Below are 15,683 nucleotides of genomic sequence, written 5' to 3'. Positions count from 1 at the left end.
TCCTCTCCCATTTCTGCCAGCAGCGTTAGAAAAGTGCCTCATCATACAATGAGGGAAGTCCGCACCTCGGAAGAGGGTATGACATCCCCTTGGGGGGCCTTCACATTGACTTGGTAGGGATAAATTGCTTGCCACTCTTGAGCAATTTTGTGCTACTTGGTGGGCACTTTGGGCGAAAAAGTGAAACAATAGTAGCTAAAAGTCAGAACTTATTCAAATACGTTTTTTTATTCCATAAATTTCAAATTTCAATCCTAATATTCATAAAAATAAAGCAAATTTAATCACAATTTGCTTTATATATCATTACAGTTATGCTACTGTATGAACTATGAGAATTATTGTTAATATCACGTCTTTTCCCGATCTTTGAAAAGCCTTAATTTGTTTTGAAAACGCAAGAATAAACGTAATGCAATATGTTCTTATTAGTTCACATCAATTTTTAAAGGTTGTTTCAATGAAAAAATAAATATGCTGCTAATTTTTTGAGCAAATTTGGAAGGACTTATAAAAATTTGTTTATTAAAATATGCAATGAAATTTTTGGGACCATCCACAAACCACGTGAACACTTTTTTGGAAATCCCAACCCCCCGATCGAAAAATTCCTTCAAAGATACAGATTTTTGAATTTTTGTATTCATTTTTGTATGGACGACAGCTGCCAAATTTGTATGGAAAAGCATATGGGGGTAATTCCCTACCAACTCACACGAAATCGGGAAAAGTTGCCCCGACCCCTCTTCGGTTTGCGTGAAACTTTGTCCTAAGGGGTAACTTTTGTCCCTGATCACGAATCCGAGGTCCGTTTTTTGACATCTCGTGACGGAGGGGCGGTACGACCCCTTCCATTTTTGAACATGCGAAAAAAGAGGTGTTTTTCAATAATTTGCAGCCTGAAACGGTGATGAGATAGAAATTTGGTGTCAAAGGGACTTTTATGTAAAATTAGACGCCCAATTTGATGGCGTACTCAGCATTCCGAAAAAAACGTATTTTTCATCGAAAAAAAAACACTAAAAAAGTTTTTAAAATTCTCCCATTTTCCGTTACTCGACTGTAAAAAAATTTGGAACCTGTCATTTTATGGGAAATTTAATGTACTTTTCGAATCTACATTGACCCAGAAGGGTCATTTTTTCATTTAAAACAAAATTTTTCATTTAAAATTTCGTGTTTTTTCTAACTTTGCAGGGTTATAGTGTAACAATGTTCCACAAAGTTGTAGAGCAGACAATTACAAAAATTTTAATATTTATTTTTTCACGAGTTATTGCAATTTTACGAAAAAAAAAGTTTTGAAAAAGTTACTTTTTGCGTTTCTCTTTGTTTCGTCGTCCGTGTCTGTCGCGGGTGACCATAAACGGCCATGATCAACGACGACCAGCATTTTCAAAACTTTTGCCTTCCTCACTGAGGTAAGGCTATAATCCTGCTCTAAAAATGAACTTTTTATCAAAAGCTCGAAGACCCACCTTCATATATACATATCGACTCAGAATCGAAAACTGAACAAATGTCTGTGTGTGTGTGTGTATGTGTGTGTGTGTGTGTGTATGTGTGTGTGTGTGTGTGTGTATGTGTGTGTGTGTATGTATGTATGTGTTCAAAAATCTTGCCAAGTTTTCTCAGCACTGGCTGAACCGATTTTGATAAAACCAGTTGCATTTGACTTGGTTTAGGGTCCCATACATCGCTATTGAATTGTTTGAAGTTTCGATAAGTAGTTCAAAAGTTATGTATAAAAATGTGTTTTCACATATATCCGGATCTCAATTATATGCATGTAAACGATGTCCGGATCCATCATCCGACCCATCGTTGGTTAGGTAATCAAGAGACCTTTCTAACGAGTCCACAACATCGAAGATCTGGCAACCCTGTCTCGAGTTATGACCACTTAAGTGATATTTATGTACTTTTTTGAAGCCGGGTCTCACTTAAATGCATGTAAACGATGTCCGGATCCATCATCCGACCCATCGTTGGTTAGATAATCAAGAGACCTTTCCAACGAGTCCACAACATTGAAAATCTGGCAACCCTGTCTCGAGTTACGACCACTTAAGTGAACTTTATGTACTTTTTTGAAGCCGGATCTCACTTAAATGCATGTAAACGATGTCCGGAACCATCATCCGACCCATCGTTGGTTAGGTAATCGAGAGACCTTTCCAACGAGTCCTTATAATTGAAGATCTGGCAACCCTGTCTCGAGTTATGACCACTTAAGTGATATTTATGTACTTTTTTGAAGCCGGGTCTCACTTAAATGCATGTAATCGATGTCCGGATCCATCATCCGACCCATCTTTGGTTAGGTAATCGAGAGACCTTTCCAACGAGTCCACATAATTGAAGATCTGGCAACCCTGTCTCGAGTTATGACCACTTAAGTGATATTTATGTACTTTTTTGAAGCCGGATCTCACTTAAATGTATGTAAACGATGTCCGGATCAATCATCCGTTCCATCGTTGGTTAGGTAATCAAGAAACCTTTCCAACGAGTCCACATAATAGAAAATCTGGCAACCTTGTCTCGAGTTATGACAACTTAAGTTATATCTGTGTACTTATTTTTCTGGACCTAAACAAAATAGCTGAAATATGTGTCCAAACCACTCATATTACCCATTGTTGGTAAAAATTGAGGAAGGCATCAACCACACAGGTGGATTAAGTTAGTTTTTTTCGTAAAATCGCAATAACTCGTGATGTTTAGAATTTTTGTTATTGTCTGCTCTACAACTTTGTAGAACATTGTTACACTCTTAAAAATAACCCTGCAAAGTTAGAAAAAACACGAAATTTTAAAATGAAAAATTTTGTTCTAAATGAAAAAATGACCCTTCTGGATCAATATAGATTCGAAAAGTACATTAAATTTCCCATAAAATGACATGTTCCAAATTTTTTTACAGTCGAGTAACGGAAAATGGGAGAATTTTAAAAACTTTTTTAGTGTTTTTTTTCGATGAAAAATACGTTTTTTCGAAATTCTGAGTACGCCATCAAATCGGGCGTCTAATTTTACATAAAATTCCCTTTGACACCAAATTTCTATCTCATCACCGTTTCAGGCAGCAAATTATTGAAAAACACCTCTTTTTTGCATGTTCAAAAATGGAAGGAGTCGAACCGCCCCTCCGTCACGAGATATCAAAAAACGGACCTCGGATTCGTGATCAGGGACAAAAGTTACTCCTTAGGGCAAAGTTTCACGCAAATCGAAGAGGGGTCGGGGCAACTGCTGTGTGGGTTGGCGGAGAATTACCCATGGACAAACCAATGATGCAAAATTTCTTCTTTGGGCATACAGAAGGTACCAAAAATGTTTCAGCTGGATTAAAAAATACAAATATAGAAATTATAGAAAAAATACCGATTTCACCAATTCATTTTTGTCTTTCTTACTAAAGAAAGGTACAGGCTTTACTTTACGGCTGGACGTCAATTCCATCTTCGTAAAAATTACGATTTAGCATGAATTTTCATCGGAAAAATCGTCTAAAAATCACACTGCATCGATTTTCGACGCTTCGTCGCCAAGTCGACAAGTTGTCAAGTTTAGCTTCGAATACTGGCGCGAGAATGCTGGCGCATATAATTTGTGGCTCGAGATATATGCTTTGTAGTAGCTTGCCTATCGATGTTTTGTTCAGCATTGAAGATATCGTAGCTTTTCGGTTTCTTTTGCATAACTGTCCAATGTTTTAGGCAAAAACATTTGTGACATAGGACATTTTTCTGGCTAAAATCAAATTGTTTCCTATGTGCTCCTGAAATCGCCTAAAAGTAGACTTCATTTTTCGTAATTTCGTAAGTTTATTTAACAGATTACATTTGATTTTAATAGGAGCTTTCTAAGCTTTTCATCGTTTATATCGTTTTCAAAGTTTTCAATGCTCGCGACGCTAATGGCTATCTACCTAAGCTACTCGCGGTTGAGTGTGGAGTGGTGCGGTTGTAAAAACAGCTTTCTCTGACTCTTTTATTTCTTTTGGAAAACATATTATTTAAAATGCTTTGCTTTCATCATCATTTCACTTTCTTTTGTAGTGACGTTATAAATAAACATATCCGATGTTATGAATTGAAAGAAGTTCTACCATAGTTATATTATTTTGTAAGAAAGGCTCTATCTCACCCCAGGTGAGATTAAATTGGATTTTTATCATTTAAAGTCGAATCAATTCGGCTAAAAAAAGTCTCACAGAGAATTTTGAAGGAAATTTTCTCAGCTATTTAAACATATTTTTAAGGGGTGCTTTTCATTCAAGAAGTTTTGTTAAAGGCAAAAATGTCCCCTAAAACTGAATTAAAAATTTTAGAAATAAAAAAAAACTTATATTGAGTATTTAACTTTTAGTGATATTAGTTTAAATAAAAAAAAATCGGATTCATTTTTCCAAGTAACTATTTTTTTCGAAAAGTCCTAATCATAACCTACAACTTTTCCATCATTGATCAGAAAATACCCATTTTCTATTACCAGCCCCCAAAATGAATGGTGACTTGTATGGAAAAGCGAAAGAAGCAAAACTGCTTCTTTCAAAATTTACATATGGATGGAATGCATGGACAAAATTTCATTCAAATAACAAAATAAAATGAAAAGACGATTTGCGAAACCGTCGAAAACCTCCTTTTCAATTGATTGTATTATTTTTTTCAATGCACATATCTTGCAGTTTCAGTGTTCAGTAATTTTTTTATCGAAAAAAACGAAGTTGACTTTATAGCTGTCAGCCACTATTGCTAGTACCAATCACTAGTGTCTTCCTTTTATCTACAAGGACTTCGCCGCCCTGGGCTCCTAAGTGAGACGGCGCCGAATACCCATATTTACACAGAGAATTTCAGATCGCCCGCCGTGGGATTCAAACCGGCAACCTCTGGATTGTGAGTCCAGTGCGCGGTCCGATTGATCCACACGGGCGGGACAAGTTTTTTATCAGTTTCTGTTAAATTTCAAATTTTTATACAACAATTTATTTAAAATAACTCAAATTAGAGGAATAAGTCAACCATCAAATTTCAACGATCCAAAATTCAAGTTTTGATTGTTTACAATCGTATTTTAAAGAAAACGAAGTAGTAAAATGTTTTAATACAGAATTCTTTTTTTTTTTCATTTTCCATTGTTCCTTCCTCGTTACGAAATCACTCATAAAAAAGCCAAAAATAAACCATAGGCATATAGGAAAAAAAAGTAAAATATTTCCGCACGAATCCGAGACCCGTTGGGACCATTCGCACATTCCACCCCCAACAGGAGGAAAGGTGGAAAAAGGGTTTCGCAGAGAGAGAGAGAGACCGAAATTATGATTATGATTTCTAAAGATGTCGTTTAATTTTTGATTTATTATATTAGCAATCCAAACGATGCCACCGTCGTCGCTGCTGGCTGTCTAAATAGAACGCAAATCCCGGCTGCTGCTGCTCAGGTCCAGAGTTTGAGGTAAAAATTTCCAGTGGAAAAAGGGACATCACCGGCAGCAGCAGCGGCGATGGAAAAGGAATGCTCAAAAGTTATAAATTCGTTGAGGGTTGAGAAAAGGGTTTTGCTGTTCCGCTTTTTCCTGGGGAGAGAAAGTTGAGCAAATGGATGCTTGGGCCCCGGGAAAAGGTCTCATTTGCTGTGGAGGTCGACACAGCAGAAGCGACCGGAGATGATGGAGCCGAATCGTGAGGTGAGCTGAGCTGCCGGTGTGGTGAGATTCCTCGGATGATTTAAAATATGCCGTGTCTTCTCTGCCAGCAAGAGGGGGAGAACAGGAGGAGTATTTTTTTAGCAGAGTAAATACAAATAAAGAATTGTGGGAGGAGAGCTTTCGGTTGTTTATGATTGGGATGAATTGCTTTGTATTTATGTATTTATCTGTTTTGTTTAAAAAAAATCAATTTCTGATTTGATAGTTTTGAAAAAAAAATACTTGAACTAATATTTAAAGACAATCCGATTGAAAAACAATTTCGCAAAATAATTCAACTTAGAATTTCTAAAAATACTATCCTGTAGCCTTAAAAATGTCATAAAACATCACGTCCCGCATTAAACCTGTTTACTGCAAACCCTTTTCCCGCGCAGAGTTCTTGTGTGATGTGACGTGACGTGATCCGAAAGATTCCCCTTTCTCCAACTTTTCCTCTAATCTTTCTCCACAACCCACTGAAAATCCTTCAGCAGCTTCCCCCGTCCCTGTATCGTGTTGTTTTTCCACGCGAGAGGAAAACCGACCGCCGACATCACATCGCAAAAACAAACATCACCAACGACGACGACGACGGCGCCATCGCGCACAAATACACGCTCAACTGCGAAGGATCCAACCAGCCAACCATCATCGAGCAGCAACGGCTTGGCCTCGGAAAACACGTCAGCCAGGCATCACTGCTGATGCTGCAGTGTGACGAGGAAAAACGCCTTGACTGATGTGGGTGGGATGGGATGGGAAACTCTGTGATGGGGTAGAAAGGATGGGTATTGCGAGATGGTGAGGGTGGAAGAAAATCTCGGTGGTTTTACACTACAGTTTTAATCGCGATGCCTCATCAGCTAAGCTATAGAAAAGATCATGTTATAAAATATTAAGTAAACTTAAAAAACTAGTGTTTCTAGATAATTTGGTTGACTGCCACATGAGTTGCTACTCCGCTACTCCGCTCCGCAGAAGTTAAGCAATGAATCAAAAATGATCAGTTGAAGACAACCATCCGTTCAAAGTTTAACCGCTTAAGACCCAGTTCAGATAGATACAAATAAAACTATATATGTGTTCCGAACAGTAGTTAGTACCAAATTCCTTGAAACTGATACAGTTACAAGCTTATCAACTAGTAATCTACGAAAGTAAACTGTAATGACGGAGTTAGGCTAATTTATATTTGCTTTAAAAATCAGGTCGTTTTTTTTTTGCATTACTGATTTTAAATGTTCAAATAAAATATCATAGCGATAACTCGTCCAGCTCAAACCTTTGTAGGGGTAAGAGGTTAGACCATCATCATAATCATCTACCCCTATCATATAAGTCAATACCGGCGCCCTTCTAAGAAGACATGGAGTTTGTAGCTCCATTTCTGACGACACCGCATGAGACCGTAGAATCCACAGCATTACGTGAACACAAACCTCGTCACTTTTTGGTTTGACACCACTTTTACACGGAGTTTACACACACTACCAAACGTTTGTTTTGATAGTGTGCGTATGCACCGTGTAAAAAGTGACAATTCGTTACTTTTTAGTTTAACTTTGTCAAACCAACGGGGTGTACCCCATTTGGCATAATAGACACTTGGCATAACAGGTTATCTAGAATGACGTTTGGCATAATTGGTCCAAAGCATAATCGACGTTTGGCATAACACGTTCAAAAACCATCTGGGACGTTTAGCATAATTATTACTACCTGTTTTTGTTTTGATTTTTAGTGTTTCTCATTTTGAAGAATATTTATTTTTAATAGACTTAACCTCTGTCATTTTCTCGCAATAGCTGTTTTCTTAAGATTTGTTATATGTTTTATTTACAATTTTCATTAGAAATATCGGTACATTTTCTCCCTTTTTAATTTTTCCTTCTTTTATTAAATTTTACTCAAAAATGGATAATCTTTTGAAGATGTACTCTTTTTCAAATAATTGCAATAAAGTTTTATGTTGTTTTCTCGAATTTTGTAGTCCACCTAAAGTAAGGATAAGCGTTCTGTTCCTTTTGAAATATCCTGCAATTTAGTTATTTCTGCAATTTTCACTTCTTTTATTCAATATTCAACTTATACAAGGTATATCAGCTTTATGGATGTACTTTTTGCCTTTTTTATAGATTTGACAATTGCGTTTTTGTTCACCTTGTATCAGATGAGGAAGAAAAACATCGGTCCCGGTCTTGGATGTTGTTAGGCCGTTAAGTCATTCCAGGCGTGGGAGCCGTCTTCCTGCTATAAAGACAAACAACATAACAAACCAAGCCTGCTCCGGTGGAATCGCTGGCGGCGGTTGGACTCGCAATCCAAAGGTCATCAGTTCGAACCATGGGGTGGAAGGTTCCTTGCAGTAGAAAGACGTTGGGTGCCCTCCCCATTCAAGCCTTCGGGCTCCAAGGTACGAGCTTCGAGCAGAAACTTGCAATAGAGACCACAAAAGAGGGGGGGGGGGTCGTTAAAGTGGATTGTTTGATTCGATTTTGATTTGTTGTTTTTATTGTTCACATACCTTTAAACGTTCAAACTCGTTATGTCAAATGTTCATTATGCCAAATAGGAGCCGAGCTTCCGTGGTCGTGAGGTTACGGGTTTCGCCTTGTAAGCGCAAGGTGATGCGTTCGATTCCTGTCTGGCTCAGCAAAGTCAGATTCCTTAAAAGAGTAAATATGCTCACTGGGAATACTGACCGGTAGGGGATGGGTTTCGACTAGCGGCGTGCTGGGTTTCCAATCCAGAGGTCGTGAGTTCGATTCTCGTACCGGGATGATGAGGATACACCCGCGCCAAACAACATTCTTGCTGAATCAAAATAATTATGTTACGCGCTAAACCCGGCGAATTCAACCGTCAACGTGCCTTCCAATCAGCGATTATGAAAAAAGTGATTTAAGCTCAAAATAACTCACCAATTATTATTTAAAAAAAATCAAAATCTTGTATTACTAGGAGAACAGCATCTGATTCCAGCGTATATCTAATGTTGCCATATCAGCATTTTGATATTCAATTACAGCTCATAAAAGGCGTTTCAACAGAAAACAAATGGTAAACAGCTCAATAGGAAGTGAGCAAGCAAGTTGCTATCAAAAGTTTTGCGAAATTAGTTGTTTAAATCTTGAAAATCATCAAATTGGATGGAGTTATGAGCGAGCGCTTAACCTGCCAAACATACGAGAATTTCCCCTACTACAGCTCAACCATCCAATTACAAAATTTCAAAAATCATTTTTAAATGTAAAATCTAATTTAAAATTGAAAATTACTTGAAATTTTTATAAGGTGCACCGTTTTCAAGTTATAATAGTTAAAATAATAGTTTAGATTTTTTTTTAATTGTTTAGTTCTTTGCGTTCTTTGAACTTCCACCAATAGTTTCTGAGATATCGCGTGCTGCACAAGAGGGCTACTTAGATGACAATGAAAAAACTCGTTTTCCGGATATTTGAGCATCGTGAGCGTGTATATCAGCAAACAACTGTCCGATCAGCAAAGTCAAAAAAGGAAAATTGTAGGAAACTTTCTCAGCATTTTTGAAAACATTTTTTGGGTGAGTCCTTTTCTTTCGTAAAGATTGTATTTTTTAATTGCAAAAAAAAAAAAAACAAAACTTTTTTCGAAAACTTTCGCCCGGATGCTTATAACATTGAAACGGTGCACTTTATTAAAGAAGGCGTAGTCATTTCAAATGCAAATAGTGCGTCCATCCCGGGAATTCCCGGGACAAAAATCCCGGGATTTTTCCAAAACCGGGAATTCCCGAATCCCGGGAATTTTCATAATTTGTCCCGGGAATTCCCGAAATTGAAAAAAATCAAATTTTGGTCTGAAAATTCAAATTTTGTTGTAGAAATAGATGAACAGTAAAATACATAGTAATCGATACGAACTTTAAAGCATTAAAATTTGTATTCGGCATATATCAGCTTTCATTTGACTGATAAGGGAAAATTGATTATAATTTGGTCATAGATCCGCAAAATGCCTGGCGCAATATATATTTTCTATTTAATTTTACGTAATTTTGAAGACTATTCATCATATTTATATTTATGATATTAAAATTGAAAATTATCATCTTAAATTATTTTTTATCAAACTCCGGATTTTGGGGCAAGTAACGAAATAAGGTTAAAACAGGAACAGAAAAAAAATTAGTACACCGATTTCCAAATGTATTGCTCTGAAATCTCCTGTACATTTTCAGCCTGTATTCTTGATTTTCCCGAGTTGACGGTAGTAACTTAAAGAGAATTATTAAAATATGTTTTATATAAATAAAACATTCAAAAGTTATCTAAAATTTTGCATTGACTGTTTTTTTTAAATATGAAGGAAAATAGCTTATAGGACCTTTTTTTCAAAAAAAAAACTCTTGTTTTGTTGTCGCTTCTCGTTTTTGTAGATATTTTCAAAGAAATTTATCTAGCTTTTCTAGTTGTGGCATATATTAAAATATATAGAAGAAATTTATTTATAAAACACTTATTTAATTTGAATGACATTGAAAATTTAAATTTGAACTTTTTTTAAATAAAAAAAAACAATTTTAATTTCTTTTAAGTTATTTAAAAAATTGTCGTCCTTTTTAAGATTGAAGTGTAGATTGTCACCAATTATTATTATTGAGCTTTAAAACATATCAAATATTATGAAAACATACATTTTATGACTGCTTCAAAAATTTCCCGGGATCCCGGGAATTCCCGGGATTTCAAAAATATTTTTCCCGTTTCCCAGGAATTTCAAAACCCGGGAAAATTGGACGCCCTAAATGCAAATTATATTTTCAATCTAAAATTATTTATGCAATTTGAAATCACAATATTTTAGACTTTTTTCAAAAATCAAAATTTTCATAAAAAAAAACATCAAATTCTGTACCAGATTTTGGTAATATTACATCTGAGTTTGGTACATTCTTATGTTAGAAATAATGAGTAATTTTTCCTCTAAAAATGTGTAAATTCACAACTGTTTTTGTGTTTTGCCACATTTAAAGTTTAAATTGAGGTAATATTGTATCATAAATGAGGTAACATTACACATACAAATATTACACCTTACAAATTTAAACATTTTTTCACTCTGTAGCGCACTCAGTAATTTTTTTTTTAATTTGGAAGGTGTAATTTTGGAAGGTTGAATATTACTTCTTTTCTGATGTAATTTTACCTCAATTTAGACTGAAAATGCGACGTTACACCACAGTAGTGGTAAAATTAAACATTGTCAAAGGTAAAATTACACATTTTTTCTAACATAAAAGATGTACCCCTTTACAGATGTAATTTTACCAAGATTTTTTTTCTGTGAAAAAGATGTCTCTATAGGGGACTAAACATAAAAAAACTGAAAATTAGGATTTGAGAATGCAACTTTTAGTGGTAAAATGTTGTTTACAAAATCGGTACAATTAGCCGGAAAAGTTCTAATCATAACCAACAACTGTGCCTAAGACACGAAATCGATAAGAAAATTCTTTCTCAAGATAAATTTTTCCGAATATTCACGTTGCTATTTTATGTAATCAAAATGAAAAAAAAAATCGAATTAAAACAATACCAAATTGAATATACCAAAAAAATGCAAATTCTAGATAGCATCAGCGATCTGAAGCTAGATAAATGTCCGATTTGCATAAAAAGTCAAATATCTGAAGAAGCTACTTTCTCCGAACAAAACCAAATGAGAACGTACTTGGCTTGGGATACAAAGTTTTTGTTCAATCGAACTCATATACGGGATTTAGGCTCATCAAACATTTCAGCCCTGTAATGGACGGTGAAAAGTAAAATTTGAACCATTCTAATGCTAATAAACAATGTGTAGAAAATTGTTGGTCAGCATTTTAAAAACCAATAATTCTAATAGCTTGAAGGATTTTTGTAAAACCCAAATTTCCTAGTATTTTGTTAAATAACAAAAACATGTTTTCCGAGAAATTAAACACACTAGCCCCAAGTCAGACAACCTTCAATATTCTCAGCGAGACTATCACCTCAATCAGACCGAGTAAATTCCTTTCAAAAACTATTGAGGCCATTGGGAAGCTCAACCCATCAGCCGGTTGTGCACTAGCGCTCCACTTACTCGGTCGAGGGAATAAATTTCAAAACTGCTGCACTCTCCGACTGAAATTGTACATAAAATTAAATATACGGTCACATTCGAGGAAAAGTTTTGTATTTTATTATTTTATAGCATGTAGCCACCCGTATCCGCAGGACGAAGCGCATATCACAGAGCCATCTCCGAAGTGTGCTCCATCCATCCAATCCGGCGATCCAACTGGCGCGCGCAAGGACTTTTTGGATTCATTTCCTATGAAAGGAGACAGTCCCGAGTCCCGTGGACCGATGCCATCCGGTGCATTTCATTCCTCAGCCCCACCACACTCCGATGGCCAATCCACGTTGAGCTGGCGTTTCCTGGCTGATGGAAGTGTGCAGCAAAAGTTGTATCCAGAGAAAGTAGGAAAAAAAAAAACATTTCAGTAAAATGTGCGAATCCTTGAGAAGTTGCTGCACAACTTTACTCAATCCTGGGGGCAACAGCAGCGCGGAGACATGCCGCGCGCCGTGACGAGGAAACGGTTCCAGCAACCGGTCTGATGATGGCCAACGTTGGTCGTCAGGAGGTAAAGTTGGGGTATGGGGTGAAGAGGAATTACGGGAGCATTGCTTCTAAAAAGTGTTTCGAATTTGCTTGGTTTCTTCAAAACATAGAAAATATTTGATAAATGTTCAATCTCAAAAGTGTTCTTGTAATTTTTAAATGTGATTTAGATTATTTATTATCAACCTCCCCTATAAATCCATAGCACAACGTCACACGTACAAAAAAAAATGCATTCTCACACACAACGAGCAAGACGTACAACGAAATACAACGAACAGCATCGAGCTTTCGTCCTGTGTGCTGGAAAATCGGCGATATCCATCCATCCTTTTCTTTGGTTCGCTGCGACGGTCGACACAGTCGTGACACGTCTTCTCACGATCTGAAGCGTGATATTGCTGCTACTGGTACTATTGGTGCACGGAGAGAGAAACATCACCAGCCAGCCACGTCCTGATTCGTCCTGGTTCGTCGTCGACGTGTTTCCTGATGTCCCCGAACCTATCGCCCTGCCTGCCTGGCAAAAAGGATATTTATGCAGAACTTTATCCGCATTTCACCATCATACTTTCGTCGTGCACACACACAGATACACACACAAAGAGTCTTCTCGTCAACTGGCTGGTGGTGGAAAGTGAGGAAAACTTTTTTGTGAAAAGCGAACCTCCTTCAGTGTTTTCCCCACCCCACACACACAGATCTCGGAATGGCGGTGATTTCGTCTGATGCCATTCGGATGCTGCAGCTGTATTTGTGTGCACGTGCAATTTCATTGCATGTGCTGCTGCAAACGCTCTTTCTCCTCAGTAGTGGCGATTGTGGCATTCGACGAACTCAAATGTACATGTAACCATTAAGAAATATGTTAAAAGTTTGGGGAAGATTTATTTTCGCCATCCTGGGTTGGCATCATTTCCCGACTGCGAGCTGCGTTTGCTTTCTGATTTTGGACAGCGTTTGCTGCACATTGATTGGACGATGAAGATTTCAAAGATTTCCTGAATGCTGGTTGTGAGAATAGACATGATTAATTAACGTTAACCCACCATTTTCTATATCGATATCTCAGCAACTTATGGTTCGATTTTCAATATTAAAATATGAAACATTCGTGAAATTTTCCGATCTTTTCGAAAAAAATATTTGAAAAAAATTTAAACTAAGACTAACATTTCAAAAAGGCCTAACATTCAATATTAAGCCCTTGTAAAATGTTAGTCTTGGTTTAAAGTTTTGAAAATATTTTTTTCGAAAAGATCAAAAAAATTCACAAATGTTTCATATTTTAAAATTGAAAATCGGATTATTAGTTGCTGAGATATCGACATTAGAAAATGGTGAGTTGTTTGGGTGAGACTTAGAAATCGTCAATTTTCCTGTTTTTGAACCATTGCATGGCAATGGCAACCCTGCAAAGTTAGGAAAAACACGAAATTTTAAAATGAAAATTTTTGTTCTAAATGAAAAAATGACCCTTCTGGGTCAATGTAGATTCGAAAAGTACATTAAATTTCCCATAAAATGGCATGTTCCAAACATTTTTACAGTCGAGTAACGGAAAATGGTAGAATTTTTTAAACTTTTTTAGTGTATTTTTTTGATGAAAAATACGTTTTTTTTGGAATTCTGAGTACACCATCAAATCGGGCGTCTAATTTTACATAAAAGTCCCTTTGACACCACATTTCTATCTCATCACCGTTTCAGGCTGCAAATTATTGAAAAACACCTCGTTTTTCGAATGTTCAAAAATGAAAGGGGTCGTACCGCCCCTCCGTCACTAGATATCAAAAAACGGACCTCAGATTCGTGATCAGAGACAAAAGTTACTCCATAGGACAAAGTTTCACGCAAATCGAAGAGGGGTTCCGGCAACTTTTCCCGATTTCGTGTGAGTTGGTAGAGAATTACCCAAATACAATTTTCATATGACCTTTTCAAATATTCAGCTAGGATTTTCGAACCTCCACATATTTTTACCCAAAAGTCCAACTAATAACCTTTCTTTTGAAACATGGCGCATTAAGATTGGTACAGCTGTTCCGGAGATATGATTTTTTGAAAAATGTGCTGTTTGCGAAAATCGACTAAAACTGCCCTTTTTTGGACCACCCTATTTCGGATAGGAGCACCCTAATCGCCAAACAAAAAAATAAGGGTCTAATTATTTAGGTCGAAGAAACCCAACAAATTTGAGCATAATCGCAGCAATTTTGATTTGGATACCTCCTGTTTGACGTGGAATGGCTGAATAAAAATATAAAATATTTTCTCAGTATTTCGAAAAAAAAATCATGTTTTATTTTAATATTCCAGTTCAAAGAGGTTTTACGTTTAGAATTGAATTATAAATTTTCAATATTTCAAATCATATTTTCTCTTTTTTTATTTTAAAATAATTCAAAGATCTTTTCTTGATGAAAAGAACGGAAAAGTTCAATTATGTTATTCTGAATTACCTTTTTTTGCACTGTTAATCAACCATCTGCCAATGTCTTTAAAAATAATTAAATACATACATTTTTCTATATAAATAAAAAAAATTGGATGGATTTGTTCGAACGCGAATCAGTTCAATACGGAGCGTCGGATCGGGGTGCTTTTTGTTGCGTTAAGTTCGTATAAGCGCAAGGAAGGTTTATACGCTAACTAATTTGGTCACTCTGGAACAGATTCAGGAGCATCGGCTAATTGTATGGAAAAAGTTACGTAAAATCAAATTTTGATCACAGGAGGCTGAATAAGCAAACAAGCTAAACGTCAACAAACAAAAAAGGACAAGACGAAGTTTGTGCCAAGGCTGCGGAGTCGGGTCATATTTCAAGCGACTCCGACTCCGACTCCGACCCCGGCTTTCTGAGATTAGACGACTCCAACTCCGACTCCGGCTCCGGCTTTCAGTCCAAACGACTCCGACTCCGACTCCAACTCCGGCCTACCAACTCTAGCCGACTCCGACTCCGACTCCGACTCCAGCTTTCTACAAATTGTTGGCTCCGACTCCGACTCCGACTCCACATATTTTGAAATGTTTCAAAAGTTTGTTAACTATTATTTTGAAAACATTGATAAATAGGATTATTTAAATACACTCTAAGTGCTATGTTTTTCTCAAGGAAGAATCAACGGAAAAAAAGTTTAAAGGTTACAAGTTTTATACGTTGTTGAAACAGAATTCAAAAACTGTCTCCAGTTTTGAAGGCATTTTCAGAAGAACAGTTTTGTAATTAAATTGGCTTTTATTTACTTAACCTCAAATTAGCTTGTTTGTTTTATTTACATTTAAATTATAAAAAGCTTATATATTTTAATATTAAATTGCAATTTTTTTTAATGAATCATTTAAGAG

Source organism: Culex quinquefasciatus, chromosome 2 (genome assembly GCF_015732765.1).
Source record: "Culex quinquefasciatus strain JHB chromosome 2, VPISU_Cqui_1.0_pri_paternal, whole genome shotgun sequence".
Classification (NCBI taxonomy): Eukaryota; Metazoa; Arthropoda; class Insecta; order Diptera; family Culicidae; genus Culex; species Culex quinquefasciatus.
The sequence above is the reverse complement of the archived record's forward strand: the minus strand, read 5'-3'. Positions refer to the sequence as shown.